This window comes from Megalopta genalis, chromosome 14 (assembly GCF_051020955.1).
Source record: "Megalopta genalis isolate 19385.01 chromosome 14, iyMegGena1_principal, whole genome shotgun sequence".
NCBI classification, from domain to species: domain Eukaryota; kingdom Metazoa; phylum Arthropoda; class Insecta; order Hymenoptera; family Halictidae; genus Megalopta; species Megalopta genalis.
The window spans coordinates 3,225,295-3,243,013 of NC_135026.1; the positions used below are offsets into that span (position 1 = coordinate 3,225,295).

At 44.3% G+C, this 17,719-nt stretch overlaps 1 protein-coding gene and 1 long non-coding RNA gene across 7 annotated transcripts in view; one reads left to right on the forward strand and one right to left on the reverse strand.

The window, feature by feature from the left end:
* The window catches only part of Fas3 (fasciclin 3), a 626,467-nt gene that overhangs the window by 551,209 nt on the left and 57,539 nt on the right, over positions 1-17,719 (forward strand). The gene's annotated exons all lie outside the window — the stretch shown is intronic.
* On the reverse strand, positions 10,849-14,620 carry LOC117225825 (uncharacterized). Its single transcript, XR_004491625.2, has 2 exons — positions 14,012-14,620; positions 10,849-11,192 (listed from the first exon to the last, which is right to left on the reverse strand). It is a non-coding gene; the product is annotated as an uncharacterized LOC117225825 (long non-coding RNA).

Consider the following 17,719-nt stretch of genomic DNA (forward strand, 5'->3'; position numbering starts at 1 on the left):
TCCTACCAGCCGGAACCGGTATCTTCGGGTCACGGCAAATTTTTTTTCCTGCGAGAACCGGTTCCCCAATTTACAGATAAAAAAAGGAAAAAAATGCAAGATATTTCGACAGAAATTCGAAACGTTATTAAAACTACACACACGCGCGCGCACGCACACGCATATTTATGCCGTCCAATCGTGATTAAGACTTGCACGATGTTGTAATGTTAATTTAACGCATCGCGTTTTATTGTGTATTTAGAACGTAACGAAGAGCAAGAAATAATATAATAATTACTGTTATGTAATTATCAGATTGATTATAATTATTAAATAATATAGTTATGGTTCGTGCTGGAAGTGAGGGATTCCTGGGGACATTTGGAGTGACTTTTTCCTTTGCGTAAATTTTCTCCAAGGCGTCGTTTACGAGTTATTAACGAAAAACACTGACCAATCGGGGCGCGAGGGCGCGGCCGGCGCTCAGCCCCAGCGGCCAGTGCCGCGCCACGGCGCCTGTCTGACGCAGCGGCAGTGGCCGCGAGGGCGGGGCGCAAGCCACCCGCGCACACTCATTGATCAGCGTTTCTCGTTAATAACTCGTAAACGACGCGTCGGAGAAACTTTTCGCAAAGGAAAAAGTCATTCCAAATGACCTTAGGAATCTCGATTTCCGGATTCCGACACATATCCTGTATTTTTATTTTTCTCTCTTTTCCGTAAAATCCGCGTTCTACCAACTTTCAAGGTACCGTAATCGGAGAAACGTGATCGCGATCGTTTTAATTAATTTCGCAAGGTACTCGTCGTTCTCTCCGACACCGGCGGCCCGGCATCCGGCGCGGAAATCGACGACCGCCCCGTGGAAATTTATACGGCGGTGCTCGCGGGCAAATCCGCGGAAAGAACGGTGATCCAATCAACCGCGAAGTAATTCTTTTCGATCCCCTTTGACGCCTTCCGATGGAAATGAATCCCGCCGTCGTCTGTGGTCCGCGGGAAATTCGAGCAGAGACCCGTGGGCCGACGACATCGTTCGGGCTCCTTATTGCTCTTATAGCGGAACCGGAAGCTATTGTCGTCGGGCCGACGATATTGCCAGGCTCCCGAACTCCCTGGAGGAGGCTATTCAGCCGTATAATCGCAAGAATTCGACGCCGAACTCCATTAAGTCCTCTCTCGCGCGCACAGACGCGGATTTACGTTCCGCGGCGAGCCCTTTCGTTTCACTAATTTCAAACAGCGGTTCGGAAGCTGGGATAACAAGACAACAATCGCGTAATACGTGAACTGGGAGCTGAATCGAGCCGAGGATCGGGCCAGGTAAACATCCGGCGGGGTTTTTCCCTCGACCGTTAATGCGGAGATCTTTCTTTCAGTTTTCGGCATTATCTCCGCGGGCCCTGTGCATCTTTTGAGCTGAAAGAGTTGCGAGGTTCCCTGATCGATAGAAACTGCGTTCCGCACGGCACAATTCACTGTGCTCCCTAAGGAGGGCGAAGAAAGGGACCGCGGAATCGTCGGGTCGCATTCAAGCGTCAATTACGGTGCGCTGTCTGAAGCGATTGAAGGGCTCGGTTCTAGACGTTTTGAGTCTTCGGTGTCGTAATAAACAGCTCGGCAGTGGCCGGATGCGTTTTTCGATAGTCCAATCCATGTCCGAGCGGAGCCCGAAATGCAAAATTTTATGTCATTACGAAATAAATGACTCCGCAATGACCTGAAAGCTGCCAGTCTTTTCTCCCAATTGGTCAACTTCGACCGTCGACGACTCCGCGAAAAATCATCGTAGGAGAAGAATCTTCCACTCAAATTAAAGCTCGAAACCTCTGATTTCAGACACCGTTCCTCGATTTTACGTTCGACGCACCCACGCCATTGTAGCCCTTTGAATACGAAGTCCGTTATACTTGTGGTCGTTCAACGTTTGTCGTATTCGGCGAAACGCACGGGCCCGGTGAAATTTTTCTCGCGGATGCCGTTCGCCGCCGAACAAAGTTCGATTCTTTCCCTTTAATATAAAGAAAAACGAAACACCGCTGCGATTTTTTCTCGCGAAGTTACGGCACCTTGAAGATCGGGTCTCGTCGAGGCAAAAAGTTGACTGAACACTACGATTCGAACGCGAAAAAAATTGGCTCGCACCGGCTCTAACTAGAGCCGCGATACGTTTTTAGTTCCGGTAGGTCCACGAATAAATAAATTCGTTATTATTCAAAGGTCGTCCGGGAGTAAATGTTGTTTATTAATAGAACGCGGGGTCCGGAGCGATATTCTCGATTTACATTCAATGGACGCGACGTAACAGATGTAATGAAACGTACGGCGAGACGTGTACACACGTTTTCCAACGGGGGTGATGGTAAAAGAGGGGGGGATGAAAAGCCACGGATCGCCGCGGACTACGGCTGCCGATGCTTTTTATATAATCCTGTCAGGCTTTCGTAATTTCGAGCATGCAAATCACCCGCAACCCGCGCCGAATGGAGACCACGCGACCGTGCTAAAAACGCGTTCGACGGCCGATCAAATACCGCCGTTCGAGTATCTCGTTAATTACGGTAATTTCTCCGAGACGTGTTCCAAGGTTATTTTATTATTATTATTATTTTGTTATTATTAGTATTTTATTAATATTAGTATTATTATTATTTTATTTGTATTGTTATTATTGTATTATTATTTATTGTTTTTATTATTATTATAGTATTATTCCTATAATTTAATTTTAATATTATAATATTATTATTATATTATTATCAATAACTTCCACCAAACTAATTTTTTCTGCTCGAGACAAATCGAGCCCGTCCCGGAAGGATGCCCCAACAACCCCACGAAACCCCATACCGATAGGATCAATGGTTCCCCTGGGAGAAATATCGGAAGATGGCCTAATTTCCCGCAGCGCGCAGCGGCTCCTTAAATTATCTTTAGCTGCTACTTCGTTTGCATATTTTCGTTGCCTTTAGTTCGCCGGCAGTGACTCGAGAGCAAGAGAGAGAGAGAGAGAGAGAGAGAGAGAGAGCGAGAGAGAGAGAGAACGAGAGAAAGAAAGAGAGAGGGGGGAGGCCCCTCGCGAGATTGTCGACGTGCAATCTGGTAAGTGCAATGCCAAGGAAAAGTGGATGTATACACAGCGGCAGTGACGAGCGCGCTGTGTCGCTGCACCCGCGCGTTTGTACCGGCCGGCCTCCCTCCCCTTTCTTCCCGGCATGCTTCCATTGCTTCGCCGTTCCGAGTTTCAAGCCCCCTTTGTGCCTATTCTAGCGCGCTCTTTCCGGTATCTACGTCATTGCTTGCTCTCCGCCGTTACACAGCTAGCACGGCGCGCGCGGTCTTGAGAATACGCCGAATCAATGATATCGAGGACCCGGGCCGCGGCTGGAACGAGTGCATTCCGAACAGATTCGCCGAGATACAGTAATGTCTCCCTAATTGTCGCCCAAATTGTGCACTAAAATAGACAATTTGAGAAGAGGAAACGCGATTATTCGAGTCTTCCAGCTCGTTTTTTATAATTACCGATTCTCAATAACTATCAATAACAATCTGGCAATGGGAGGTTCCTGGCGTCATTTGAAGCAACTTTTTCCTTTGCGAAAATGTTCTACGAGGCTTTGTTTACGAGTTATTAGCGAAAAACGATGACCAATGAGAGAACGCGTATGGCTGACGCGCCGCCCTCGCGACCACTGTCGCTGCGTCAGACGGACGGCGCAGTCACGGCGTTGGTCGCGAGGGCGGAGCGCCGGCGCGCCTTCGCGCTCCGATTGGTCACTGTTCATCGCTGATAACTCGTAAACGAAACCTCGTAGAACATTTTCGCAAAGGAAAAAGTTGCTTCAAATGAGTCGAGGAATCTCCCTCTTCTGGATTGAGAGACATTTTTGGGACACTTGGAATAATTGTTGACAATCGGTAACTATAAAAATAAGCTGCCGCAATGGTCGAATAATTGTATCTCCTCTTCCTAAATTGTCCATTCTTGTGGACAATCTGAGCGTCAATTAGGGGAGATATTACTGTAATAGGACCATATATCTTTCTTGCTAAAGATAGCATTTTTAGTTTACTATTGGCACAAACGCGATGCTCAATTAATTAACAAGAATTAACAAGGAGATATACTTCGGTGTAACACTTCAATCGCGCAGATGGGAAAAGAACGAGGCCCAACCGCCAGTCCACCTTTCGCCTCGACGAGGTCCGATCTTCAAGGTGTAACTTCGCGAGAAAAAATCGCAGCCGCGATTCATTTTTTTTTTTTTAATTAAAGGGGAAGAATCGAACTCCGATCGATTGCAAACGGCATCCGCGAGAAAAATTTCACCGGGCCCGTGCGTTTCGCCGAATACGACAAACGTTGAACGACCACAAGTATAACGGACTTTGTATTCAAAGGGCTACAATGGCGTGGGTACGTCGAACGTAAAATCGAGGAACGGTGTCTGAAAGCAGAGATTTCGAGCTTTAATTTGAGTGGAAGATCCTTCTCCTACGATGATTTTTCGCGGAGTCGTCGACGGTCGAAGTTGACCAATTGGGAGAAAAGACTGGCAGCTTTCAGGTCATTGCGGAGTCATCTATTTCGTAATGACATAAAATTTTGCACTTCGGGCTTCGCTCGGACATGGATTGGACTTTCCGGAAACGTATAGGGCACTCCTGAGCTGCTTGTTACGATAGCGAAGCCTCAAAACGAAGTCCCACATGGACAATTATCAATTTCCGTGGAGCGCCCCTAGCGGCAAGCGTCAGGCAAGGACACGGAAGATCCATAGATCCCGGCCGATGATATTACCGTCGAATCGATCAGACGGAATTGCGAGCGAAGTCGATTATGAGGGCTTATAGACCGGCGATTCGGAGGCGCCTGAAGAACACCGATCCGGGAGCCGAATTTCTCGGTAACCGCTGCGAGATATTGGATCCGGTGGCCGCGTCGATGCGCGCCGGCCACTTTGCTTGAAGCGGAATCCTCTTTAAATTGGCCGGTGTACGGACAGGGAGGAGGGGTGGGGGGTTGTGTGCGGTCTGTTCCGCTTCATAAGCCCCGACTTCTCATTCTTCCCCCATTTCCCGCGCATTTAAGAATACCCCCTCCCCCCTCACCCTGCGGGTGTCATTACCGCCGGAATAGAATTTAAGATATCTTCATTCCGACGGCACGGTCTCGCTCGCCTAATCTCGGCTTGCTCAACGGTAATCGACTTTCCGTTATTCCCCCCGAAATTCCATGTTTCTGTAATCTCGGCTTTTTCTGCCGTCCCGCGCGCCTCCCGCGGCGTTCTCGGTCCGCCGGGTACCGATCATAAATTCGTGGTAAAATTCTTTAACCTTCGGTGACCTTCGGCGACGTTCGACATTTTTGCGCCGCGATTTTGCACGCGTTTCGCACGCGGCTTCGTTTCAGGGAAAAAGAAGGTTTGCGAGAAGGATTTTTGCAGACTCAAATTGGAATTCGAAATTTTGCGAGAAATGTTTTGTTCGGGTAATGACGCTCCCTGCATTACCAATCTTTGGGCCCGGTTCTGACAATGTTCGTCGCCTCTGTTTGACGTAATTTGCTGCAATGTTTGACGATGTTCGTCGCCATTGTTTGACGATATTCTTTATAGTAGTCATAATTGTTTAACATACTATAGTACAATAATTTGACGATATTCATCATAATTGTTTGACGTAGTTTGCTGGAATCGTTTGACAATGTTCGTCGTCAATGTTTGACGATGTTTGACATCCTTTGACGATGTTCATCATAATTTTTTGACAATATCCATCATAATTGTTCGACGTACTATAGAACAATAATTTGACGATACTTATTATGATAGTTTGACGTTGTTTGACGTAATCGTTTGACGATGTTTATCGTAATCGTTTGACGATGTCCATCATAATTGTTTGACGACGCATCACAATTATTTAACATACTATAGTACAATAATTTGACGATACTCATTATGATAGTATAGTATAGTACTATAGTACAATAATTTGTCGACACTTATTATGATAGTTTGACGTCGTTTGACGTAATAGTTTGACGATGTTTGTCACAACAGTTTGACGTTCTTTATCATAAGAAATGCACTAAAATTCATCAGTTTCGTCACGTATCAATTCGTCAGTCTATGCTAAAATCAATTTGTAACGAATTAAATATTAGTTCGCGCTGTTGCCAAATCTCCATCGGAGAAGTTTACGGTGGATACGACGGTAATGAATTCTCGCGGATATTAGCCGGTGGCTGTAACACAGACGTCCCCCGTTTGATTATCAATGCGGATACGCCGCGTTTCGCCTGAACCGGCTAATCCGGCGCCGTTTCCGTGGATCGCGAGTGTCTTACAATGCCGCCGACTGTATAACTTTCCCTTTGAGTCGAAGCGAACGTGCCCCCCCCCTCCGCCGCCACCCTGTTCTTCGATGACTCGCGCGCCGTTTAACTGCCGCGCAGCAGTTTCAAACTCCGGCATTCTGCCGAGTTCGTGCATCCCTGCGCGCCACCCTCCCCTCTCGCACCCCCCGCCGGCAACTTTCGAATTAATGTCCACTCGCCGACGCCGCCACCGCCTCCCTTCGGGCCCTTATTCTTCGTAATTTTCCTGGGCGGAAGGTCGACAGCTGCGCCCGGGTCCGCCGATTTCATCGGGACACTTCGGAAACGGTCGTTCGAGCCTCGCCTCGGCTATCCTGATTTTAATTGGGAACACAGTTTCCTTCGATCTCTTGCGATCAGCGAGGAAACTTCGAAAGACTCGCGAGCGAGAAAAAGTTCGAGCGAGATCGCGCGGAGATTTTTTCCTCGCCGAACGTTCGTTTCCCATGGTAATTTGCAAATTATGTTGTCCGAGGATGCTCGCAGGAAAATCGTCGGCGAAACGAGGTTAAAAAATTGCTGATTCGTTTCTCCGTCAATTAGGGAGAATTTAATGTGATTTGAGCGTCAATTAGGAGGAATTGACAGTAATTTGAGCGTCAATTGGGGAGAATTGACAGTAATTTGAGTGTCAATTATAGAGCATTGACTACAATCAGAGCATCAATTGTGGAGAATTCAAGTAATCCAAGCGTCAATTAGAGAGAGTTTTCTGTAATCTATACGTAAATTAGGGAGAATTGACTGTCATATGAGCGTCAATTGTGCAGATTTGACTGTAATCTCAGTGTCAATTGGAGAGAATTGACGGTAATCTGAGCGTCAATTGCGAAGAATTCACTGTAATCTGAGCGTCAATAAGGGAAAGTTGACTGAAATCTGAGCGTCAATTGTGCAGAATTGACTATAATTTCAGCGTCAATTGTGCAGGATTGACTATAATTTCAGCGTCAATTGGTGAGAATTGTCGGTAATCTGAGCTTCAATTGTGCAGACTTGACTGTAATCTGAGTGTCAATTGGGGAGACTTGATAGTAATTTGAGCGTCAATTGGGGAGAATCGGCTGTAATTTGAGCGTCAATAAGAGAAAATTGACTGTAATCTGAGCGTCAATTGGAGAGAATTGACAGTCACCTGAACGTCAATTGGGGAGTCTTGACAGTAAACTGACGTCAATTAGGGAGAATTGACTGTCATCTAAGAGTCAATTGTGCAGACTTGATTGTAATCTGAGCGTCAATTGGGGAGAATTGACAGTAATCTGACATCAATTTTGGGAGAGTTTACTGTAATCGACACGTCAATTAGAGAAGATATACCATAATTCAGCGAGAGAAGCTAACCAAAGTAAGCCGTGGCCTCGTAATGTGCTCGAGATAACTCGTGGAACAATCGCGGGGTACGAGTGTCCTGGTGAATAGTTCGATATCGGGAGCAGAACGGTCGAAAGTCGATGGTGGAGCGACGGGTAATCCGACTGTGATTTCGTTGCCCGGTATTCTTCGGTTCTAATGGATGATCCTTAAGCCCGGGACAGGGGTCCGGGGGGACGGGGGCAGGGTCTCGCCACGAGTGTACTTCGTTGGAGTGTCTCCGCGCGGCCGGGAAATGAAAAAATCATTGAACGACAACGAGTCGCGGCGGAAAAGGCCGTCGGTGGGAACGGGGCGGGATGAAAGGACGACGAGAGGAAGGGCGAACGACGTCCCGCAAAAAAAGCCAGAAGTGACTCTCCCGTCGATGAATTACAAGCCGCCACAATCCACCCTTCAAAGCGGGAACGTTCCGGCCCGTGAAAATCTCACGGCCGAGGGAGCTTCGTTCTTCCATGGCGAAGAAATCCGGACCGAGGTGGGTCAACACCGGTGTCCCGTGGATTTAATTTAGCGAAACAATCGACGGACCGGATGGCTCCGCGGATCTTTCCTGTCCCCGATTCGAACGGTCCGCGCGAATCTCCAGTTTGCAAACAACGCGGAAGCTGAACTCTTCCTGTTGTTCCCCAGTCCGCAGAAAATCTTCGAGTCACAGTAAATTCTCTTCAATTTTCGTTCAAATTACATTAAATTCTCTCTAATTCACGTCAGATTACTGTCAAGTCTCCCCAATTGACGCTCAGAGGACAGTCAATTCTCCCTAATTGACGTCAGATTACTGTCAAGTCTCTCCAGTTGACGCTTAAATGACAGTCAAGTCTCCTTAATTGACACTCAGATTACGTGAATTCTCTCCAATTGATGCTCAGATTTCTATCAATTCTCCCTAATTGACGTCAGATTACTGTCAATTCTCCCTAATCGATGTTCAGAATACAGTCAATTTTCCCTTATTGACGCTCAAATTAAGTCAATTCTCTCGAATTGACGCTAAGATTACAATTAATTCTCCTCAATTGGCACTCAGATTACTGTCAATTCTCCTGAATTGATGCTCAGATTACTGTCAATTTTCTCTAATTGACACTAAGATTACAATTAATTGTTCTCGATTGACGCTCAAATTACAATCAATTCTCTCCAATTGACGCTCAAATTAAGTCAATTCTCCCAAATTGACGCTAAGATTATGTCAGTTCTCCCAAATTGACGCTAATATTACAATTAATTCTCCTCAATTGACGCTCAAATTACGCTCAATTCTCCCTAATTGACGCTCATATTACAGTACCTGCTCCGTAACTGACGCTCAGATCACAGTCAATTCTCCCCAATTGACGCTCAAATTACACCAACTTCTCCCTAATTGACGCTCAGATAACCGACGACTCCGCCGTAGACCGGACGGGTCTCTTTTTCTAGTCCGAGATGCACTTCGAGGCTATTCAGACCTTTCTGCATTATTTAGGGGCTTATTTTGGGGATGACAGAACTCTGTATACTTTCGGATGCGTTGGTCCGGAGTGTCCTGGCGGACGTGTTAGAACTTCGAGATGTATTTTTCGGGGTTGCTTTGGTACGTGTGCTGGAAAAGATGCGACGTCTGGGCGCAGTGCTGCGACGCGCTTCTAAACGAAATGGACGGCTGGAATTGATATGAAATAATTATAATTTTGACAGAAATTGACTGGCGATGTGCAATTAAATAATTGAAGCGAAATAGAGATTAATGGATTATTGATTTTGATTTTTGTATTATTATATTATTATATTATATTATTATATTATATTATTATATTATATTACTATATTATTATTTTATTATACTATTATACTATTATATTATTACATTACAGTAATTATATATTTATATTTATATCTTATATATTATTTATTATATTCTGCATCTTTATCGGTCGAAATCGTCGAGGCCCGGCAGAGGGACACGGAATTGACCGGCGTCAAAACGCGTCGGAACATTAAAAAGAGCGTCCGGTAAAGACCCGGGCATGGTAATCAAGAGTTGCCCGCGACGCTGCCCATGAATCCATGGTGTATTACGGTTCCTCGGCGAGGGAAATTTCGCGGCCGTACGTTTGTTCCGAAAAACTTTTTTAATAAAGAATTTGTTGCCCGGCAATGAGGCTTCCTCTTGTACGCCGAGGAATAACAAAAGTTCCCCGGGTTATATTACGCCGGTGATAAATTGCCGGGCGGCGGGGCCCCGGGACAAAGACAGCGAACAGAGATTCCAGGGGAAAACGCTGCCCCGGATTCCCCAAACGTCGCGCGCGGCCTCTCAAGACCGAAAATGTAATCCTCGGGACTTCGTGGGCGCTCTGAAAAAAAAAGAAGAAAATATAACCCTCGGAAAATCATTCCGCGCAATGAAGGGGACTCGGATGAATTGTGGGACTCGAACGCGTTCAAAGTAGGTACAGTAAGTACTCCCTTATTGACGCTCTGATTGCGCAGGAAAATGGACAGTTTGGGAAGAGGAGACTCGACTATTAGAGCCGCGCGATACGTTTTTTTATAGTCGCTGATTGTCAACAACGACTGTTTCTATATTTGTTGATAAACGGTAACTGTGTGTATGGGAATGATTATAAATTATTATAAATCATTATAAATCAATATAAATGATTATAAAGCATTATAAATTATTATTATATTATATTAACGATAATAATATGATATATTAACAATTATAAACGATTATAAATAATTATAAAAGATTAAATATATAAATATATATAAAAGATTATAAATGATTTTAAATGATTACAAACAATTATAAACGACTATAAATGATTACAAATTATTATAAACAATTACAAATGTTTAAAAATAGGTATAAATGATTACAAATTATTATGAATAATTACAAATATTTAAAAATGATTATAAATGATTGCAAATTATTATGAATAATTACAAATGTTTAAAGATAAATATAAATGATTACAAATTACTTTGAATAATTACAAATGTTGAAAAATAAGTATAAATGGTTACAAATTATTGTGAATAATTGCAAATGTTTAAAAATAAGTATAAATGATTACAAATTATTATGAATGATTACAAATGTTTAAAAATAATTATAAATGATTGCAAATTATTATTTCAGTTATTATTGCAAAATGGATACAACATTATTAAGAAAAAATTGATTGGACAATTTTTAAATATCGACGAACTTTGATGAACAAAATGAAATCAACAAAATCGATTGACAAATAATTGTTTATAATTCGGTTATTGGCACGGTTTAAACAGTTCCCACGTGGAATCGAAGGAAACGATGTTCGCTGGCAGGAAACTGCGATTCGTAAATCGATTTTCCTCCTCCAGCAACTGGACTATAATTTCAAACAGGAAACGGAGTGGATGATGGACGCCTCCCTTGGACACCTTGAGTTATTTCTTCTATCAGGAAATGTGCCTGAAAAAGGGGGATCGGGGGTATTAATCAAACTGTAGGTACTCGGTAACGCCACATTATCGGACGCTCGCAAGCGATAAATTCGACCGGACTCGCAGACGACTGCACTGTCGACTTTGTTATTAAATTAATTTGGTTATTATAAGTAAGTTTGGTTATTTAAACGCAGCGCAATTATTGTCCTCTGCAATCGTTGCAGACAATTTCTATTCTGCTCAAAAATCCTCGGTATAGTAATTAATAGCATTGTTATTAATAGTTATTATTAAAATCAATTTTATATTGGATTAATATTAAAAAATTATTAATAATTTTACATAACCCTGCGATCATTGCGGACAATTTCTATTCAGCTGAAAAATCCTCGGTATAGTAATTAATAGCACTGTTATTAATTGTTACTATTAAAATCAATTTTATATTGAATTAATATTAAAAAATTATTAATAATTTGACACTAACAAATTCTTAAATGCAAATTCGTATCAATTCATAATAATTTCTGTCCTGGAAAAGTCTGACAATGCTGTTGATATTTTTAACGAAATCTTTAGGGTAAATTCATTGGTATTAATTAATATTTTCCGTCCCAAAAAATTGAGACAATGCTGCAGAATTTTTTACCAAATTCGTTTGAATACAATGCTATTTTCTGCCATGAAAAATTCTGACAGGGTAAATTCATTGGTATCAAAAAAAATTTTCTGCACTGAAAAAATTTCAACGACAATGACCATTTCAATAAATACTTCGGCGAGAATTCGTTCGAATTCATTAGTATTTTCCGTTATTAATTCGTCCCGTCTATCGCGCGTACACGTTTCGAAAGCGTTTCGGCCCAGCTTCCCGGGGTAACGAGTAAACAATTAATAGTCGAAATTATCGGTCGATTTTAACAGATTGGAGGACCGTTCTGATCGATACGTGAAAAGTTCTTGTTAACGACGATCCGGGGAACAGTGGCGCGTGATTAACGGAGAAATGCGCGGATCGTTCGTTTTTCGTTGGATCGAGTTCCGCGGGCATGTTCCCGCTAAATTAAGTACTCGTTCGGGGAACAATGGGCGTTTGTTTAACTCTCATATTGTGATCACGTAATGGCTGCATTTGTACCGATCCTGCAAAACGCCGCGTCCAAATGAAAAATCAATCGATGAGAGGCCGATTGAGGGACGAAGAGAGGGACAGAGGGGTGGAGAGAGAGAGAAGAAGAGAGAGACAAAGAGAGAGGTAGAGATAGAGAGGTAGAGATAGAGAGGTAGAGAGAGAGGAAGAGAGAGAGCGATAGGGGCTGAGAGCGCGATAGAGAGAGAAAGAGAGAGAGAAAGAGCGATGAAGGGAGCGCGCAAGGGAGAGAGAGAGAAAGAGAGAGAGAGCGTGAGAGAGAAAGAGCGAAAGACCGAGAGAGAGAGCGAGAGAGAGAAACAGCGAGAGAAAGCGCGAAAGACCGAGAGAGAGGGAGAGCGCGAGAGAGAAAGAGAGCGCGCGAGAGAGCGAGAGCGAGAGAAAGCGCGAAAGACCGAGAGAGAGGGAGAGCGCGAGAGAGAAAGAGTGCGCGCGAGAGAGCGAGAGAGAGTGCGAGAGAGAAAGAGTTTCAAGAGGGAGCGAGAGAGTGCGAGAGAGAAAGAGTTTCAAGAGGGAGCGAGAGAGTGCGAGAGAGAGAACATAGAGAGAGAGCGCGCGAGAGAGAGAGTGCGAGAGGCAGAGCTTTGAGAGAGAGGGAGAGCGTGAGAGAGAGCGCAGAAGAGAGCGCGAGAGACCGCAAGAGAGAGAGAGAGAGAGAGAGAGAGAGTTTCAAAAGAGAGCGAGAGAGAGCGCAAAAGAGAGCGCGAGAGAGAGCGCAAAAGAGAGCGCGAGAGAGACGCGTCAATCCGCGGCAGCGCAGCAATATGTAAATCGCGGCGGTAGAAAATTTGTTTAAAAGCTTACGGGTGCGTACTAAATTGCAGAAAGTTAAATATCCTTTTTTCGGGTGAAATTGGCACGGTCGGCCGTTCGTTCGGTCGCGTGTGGCTTTCCATTTTTCTCGCTTTCATCCGTTTTTTTTCCTCTCTCTTTTTTTTGTTTCACCGCCGTCGAATCGGTTCCCGCATTTGCCCGATTTGCCGGCGCGAATTGTCAAACGTTTTGGAAAGCTTGATTAAAAACATTTACCATCGATACGATGGGACCACGGACGCGAAGCGTCGGGTACAATGGGGACGCCAGTAGTTCCATTGATTCGAATTGACACGATCGCGGCCCCCGCAGCCTGGGAAACGGTAATTTGTGGCCAAAGGTCGCGATTTCGTGCGACTTTTTCCTTCGAAAATTGCAAGAGCGGTTTACGCGAATAACAAACTCGAGCGATGGGTGTTCGATACCACTTGTCCGGATGGAAATATGCACGCACTCGGTCGACAAATTTGTAGATATTCGTGTCGAGTGCTGTGAATGTTCGAGAGGACCATCGAGTCGCGAAATATAACATTTATACAAATTATTGATAATTTACAATAATAATTCAATATGAAATTTAATTTAATATTGATAAATAATAACGGTGATGTTAATTACTATATCGAGGATTTTTCAGCAGAATAGAAATTGTCTGCAACGATCGCAGGGTTATGTCAAATTATTAATAATTTATAATATTAATTCAATATAAGATTGATTTTAATAGCAATTATTAATATCTGTGCTATTAATTACTATACCGAGGATTTTTTGGCAGAATAGAAATTGTCTGCAACGATCGCGGGGTTATGTCAAATTATTAATAATTTGTTAAGAATTTTTTTAAGGCAGAAAATGATAATTAGTATGAATAAACTTACCATGAAAAAGGTAGCAAAGAAAGGAAAAGTCGAGTCCTCTCGGCCTCGATGCTAGCGCAACGCCGCCGCGACGTTGCCGCCGCCTCCTCGGCGCCTCGCCGCCACCGAGCGAGCAAATCGGTTTTGCTCGGCTCGATGATGACGTTGGAATCGAGTTACGCAAAATGGATTTCACGTTAAATAACTATCGCGTGTCTCGTCCCCGCGCCACGCATCCGTCGGCGTCCCTTAGGAATCAGCTTTTCAGACTCGGTCGAGCTTATTATCGATTGCTCGATCGATCATAGTCGTACGTGCCATGGAAACTGCGTGGATGATCGTGTACTTCATGTCACAGACGTCGACCAAATGTTTAGCGCGTGGACTTTGCCGAACGTTTTTACCGAACAATTTTACTCATCGTTTTTAATTTTTATCGAACATTTTCAATTTTTACTGAATTTTATTTACTGAACGTTTTTACCGAACATTTTCACTGATTATTTTTAATTTTTGCAGAACACATTCAATTTTTATCGAACGTTTTTACTGAATATTTTTACTTATCATTTTTAATTTTTACTGAACATTTTCAATTTTTACTGAATTTTATTTATTGTCAGAAGAAAAGAAACAATTTTCCACGCAATTTTGACTTTGCATAAAAACACGCACTACCGGCAGCACTGTATTTTGAAGAATACCTTTCGCTATTTTTTCCTGCGAATCGCGTAGAATTCCGTGAAATCAGCGTGTCGTTACGATAACGCGTCTCGTTTCTCTGTTGAATTCCGGCCGGACTTCTTTTCCCGCGGCAATTCGCCGGCGTTGAGACAAATCGCGACGAAAGCACGGCGAAGAACGCGGCCGGTTATTATTGGGTGAACGGGGGGCTCGTCGAGGGGACGCGGAATAATGCCGCGACAAGCGTCATCGGCTCGAATTGCGAGCAATTTTCGCCAATCCAGCGGCACCCGAGGCCGGTCGCGTGGGTTTAGCGATAATGTTTGGGGTCGAGTTTACACCTTTCGGGCCGACATCGAGTGCCCCGGCGCACGGTCACTCATAATTCTACGCTCTACGCCCCGAGATCGCGTTCGCTGATAAATGAAACCCGACGAGCCGGGCCTGTTTTGCGGCCGACGGCTGAATTTCGTTCCCCCGGTAACCGTGAACTATTCGCTGCCGCTTCTACTCGGATCGTGTTCCCAAAAACTCGGGGGGCTTCGCGGCTCGTCGGCCACGAAAACAACTATTTTTTATTTTAGAGAGAGAGCTCTCAAAATTAGGCTGCGATTCTGCGAAATAATTGAGAAACTAAATGGAAAGTAGCGGCGAAAAAATATTCTCACGATACATTCGGTAATTGTTTAAATAATAATTTACACGATGCGGATTTTTATGAAACTCAAGAATGTTGTAGAGCTTGACAGTCTCGACAAGTTTTTCCTTTACGGAATGTCGATATCTGTTTCGGTTCAGGAGATATTCAAGAAAAACTGAAGACCTAACCCAGACCTAACGCGAACCTAACGCAGACCTAACGTAGAATTGATACGTTTGTAATTGGAGTGCACTGTGGGCTTATGGCGACATTGGGTAGTTGAAATATGATAGCTCGAAGACTTCAGGACGGTTTAATAACATTGACACTGTGTTCTTAAGCTATAAAAATTATTTAGAAAATAAGCAATTTATTCTTATGTCGTTCTTGTTTTTTAAAATCGTTTTGGAATATTTCCATTCTGTATAAAGATGCACGGAGTATTTATATTTGTAGTTTTCAAGAGTGCGTTAGGTCTACGTTAAGTCTGCGTTAGTCTATGTTAGGTCTGTGTTAGGTCTGCGTTAGGTCTGTGTTAGGTCTGCGTTAGAATACATTGGGTCTGCATTAGGTTTCTGTTGGATTCCATTAGGCTGTGTTAGGTCTGCATTAGAGCTGCGTTAAGTCTGCGTTAGGTCTATGTTAGGTCTGTGTTAAACTGCGTTAAACTGTGTTAGGTCCGCGTTAGGTCTGCATTAGATTGCCTTAGGTCCACGTTAGGTCTGCGTTAGGTTTGCCTTCGTCTGCGTTAGTCTGCGTTAGGACTGCGTTAAATCTGTGTTAGATTGCGTTAGGTTGCGTTAAGTCTACGTTAGATTGCGTTAGATCTGCGTTAGGTCTGCGTTAGATTGCATTAGGTTTGCGTTAGGTCTGCGTTAAATTGCGTTAGGTCTACGTTAGACTGCGTTAGGTCTACGTTAGACCGCGTTAGGTCTACGTTAGACCGCGTTAGGTCTGCGTTATTTCTGTCTCAGGTCTGCGTTAGGTCTGTGTTAGGTCTGCGTTAGGTCTGCGTTAGGTCCGTGTTAGGTCTGCATTAGTCTGCGTTAGACTGCGTTAAGTATACGTAAGGTCCACGTTAGGTCTACGTTAGGTCCGCGTTAGGTCCGCGTTAGGTCCGCGTTAGGTCCGCGTTAGGTCTGCGTTAGGTCTGCGTTAGGTCTGCATTAGGTCCCGGTTACGTCTGCGTTAGTATTCCCCTCATCACCGACTCTCCGATTTCCCGTACGTTCCGCAACAAAATCATTTCGCCGTACAACGCTCGCATTGTTTCACACCGCGGCCGATCCGTTTCTATCGGGCGCGAAGAATCCGCGGCGCGTTAACGGCCATTCCCGGAGAAGAAATAGCACCGGGTGTCGGCGTTTCATTTATTGCCGTACTATTTTTGCGAAACGACCATAAAACGCGACTAATTACAACGAATGTCCGAAAGCGACCGGTGAAAAACGAACCTCTCGTAGCGCGGCCAAACACACAGCCACGCGTGCGCGCGCGCGCGCGCGCACACACATATACGGACGGTACGGCGTGTGATATGTGTTCATTGACTTTCGTTTGTTTAGACGTATTTGAACGCGGCCAGTGAGGAATCGGCGCGAACTTTTCGGGCACCCGAATGAATTTCGGTCCGGCGGCGCAACCGGGCTCCGGATTTCCGAGAAAAAGAGAGAAACAGCGCGCGTCGGATAGGCGGCAGAGGGAGAAGGGAGGGGAGCGGGGGAGGAAAATTTGTCGATGTTAGGAGAGAATCTCGTGGATGGGGGCGGGGGAGCAGAATTTATTTGGAACGCATCGGTAGTTGGTTTAATTAGATTTATGCCGAGGTCATTTGGAAAAGTAAGAATCTAGAACGCGGCGCAGCCCGGCAAATGGAGAAACAGGAGTCGGGCTCGTGAAATTTTTTGGCAGCGATACGGCCGCGAGCCGCCGCGCCGAACTTTCGCTTTACCGGTGTTCGGCTCGCGGGCTCCGCTTTTTTGTTTCAACATCGCCGATGCAGAGAGAGAGAGAGAGAGAGAGAGAAAGAGAGAGAGAGAGGAGGTCTCTCATATTCGTCCGCGTCACGGCTATAATAATTAATATTTTTACAAAACATTTTTACAACTTCATCAAAAAAAAAATTGTCGAAAGTCATCGCTTCGATTTTTCAATAGCCTTTCATATTCCTCCGCCTCACGACTACAATAATTAATATTTTTACAAGACAATTTTTCAAGAGATAGTTCAAGAAACGACCTCTCTAAAGTCATAAAACATCCCCCAAAAAACAGTAACATCGTCGAAAAAGAAAACGCAACAAAACAACATTCCTCAGCACTGCGATCCCAAGCGAAGAAAAGACCTTAAACGGTTCTCGCATTACAATAACAAACTCTGTAACACGATCTGTGTTTTGAATGGGG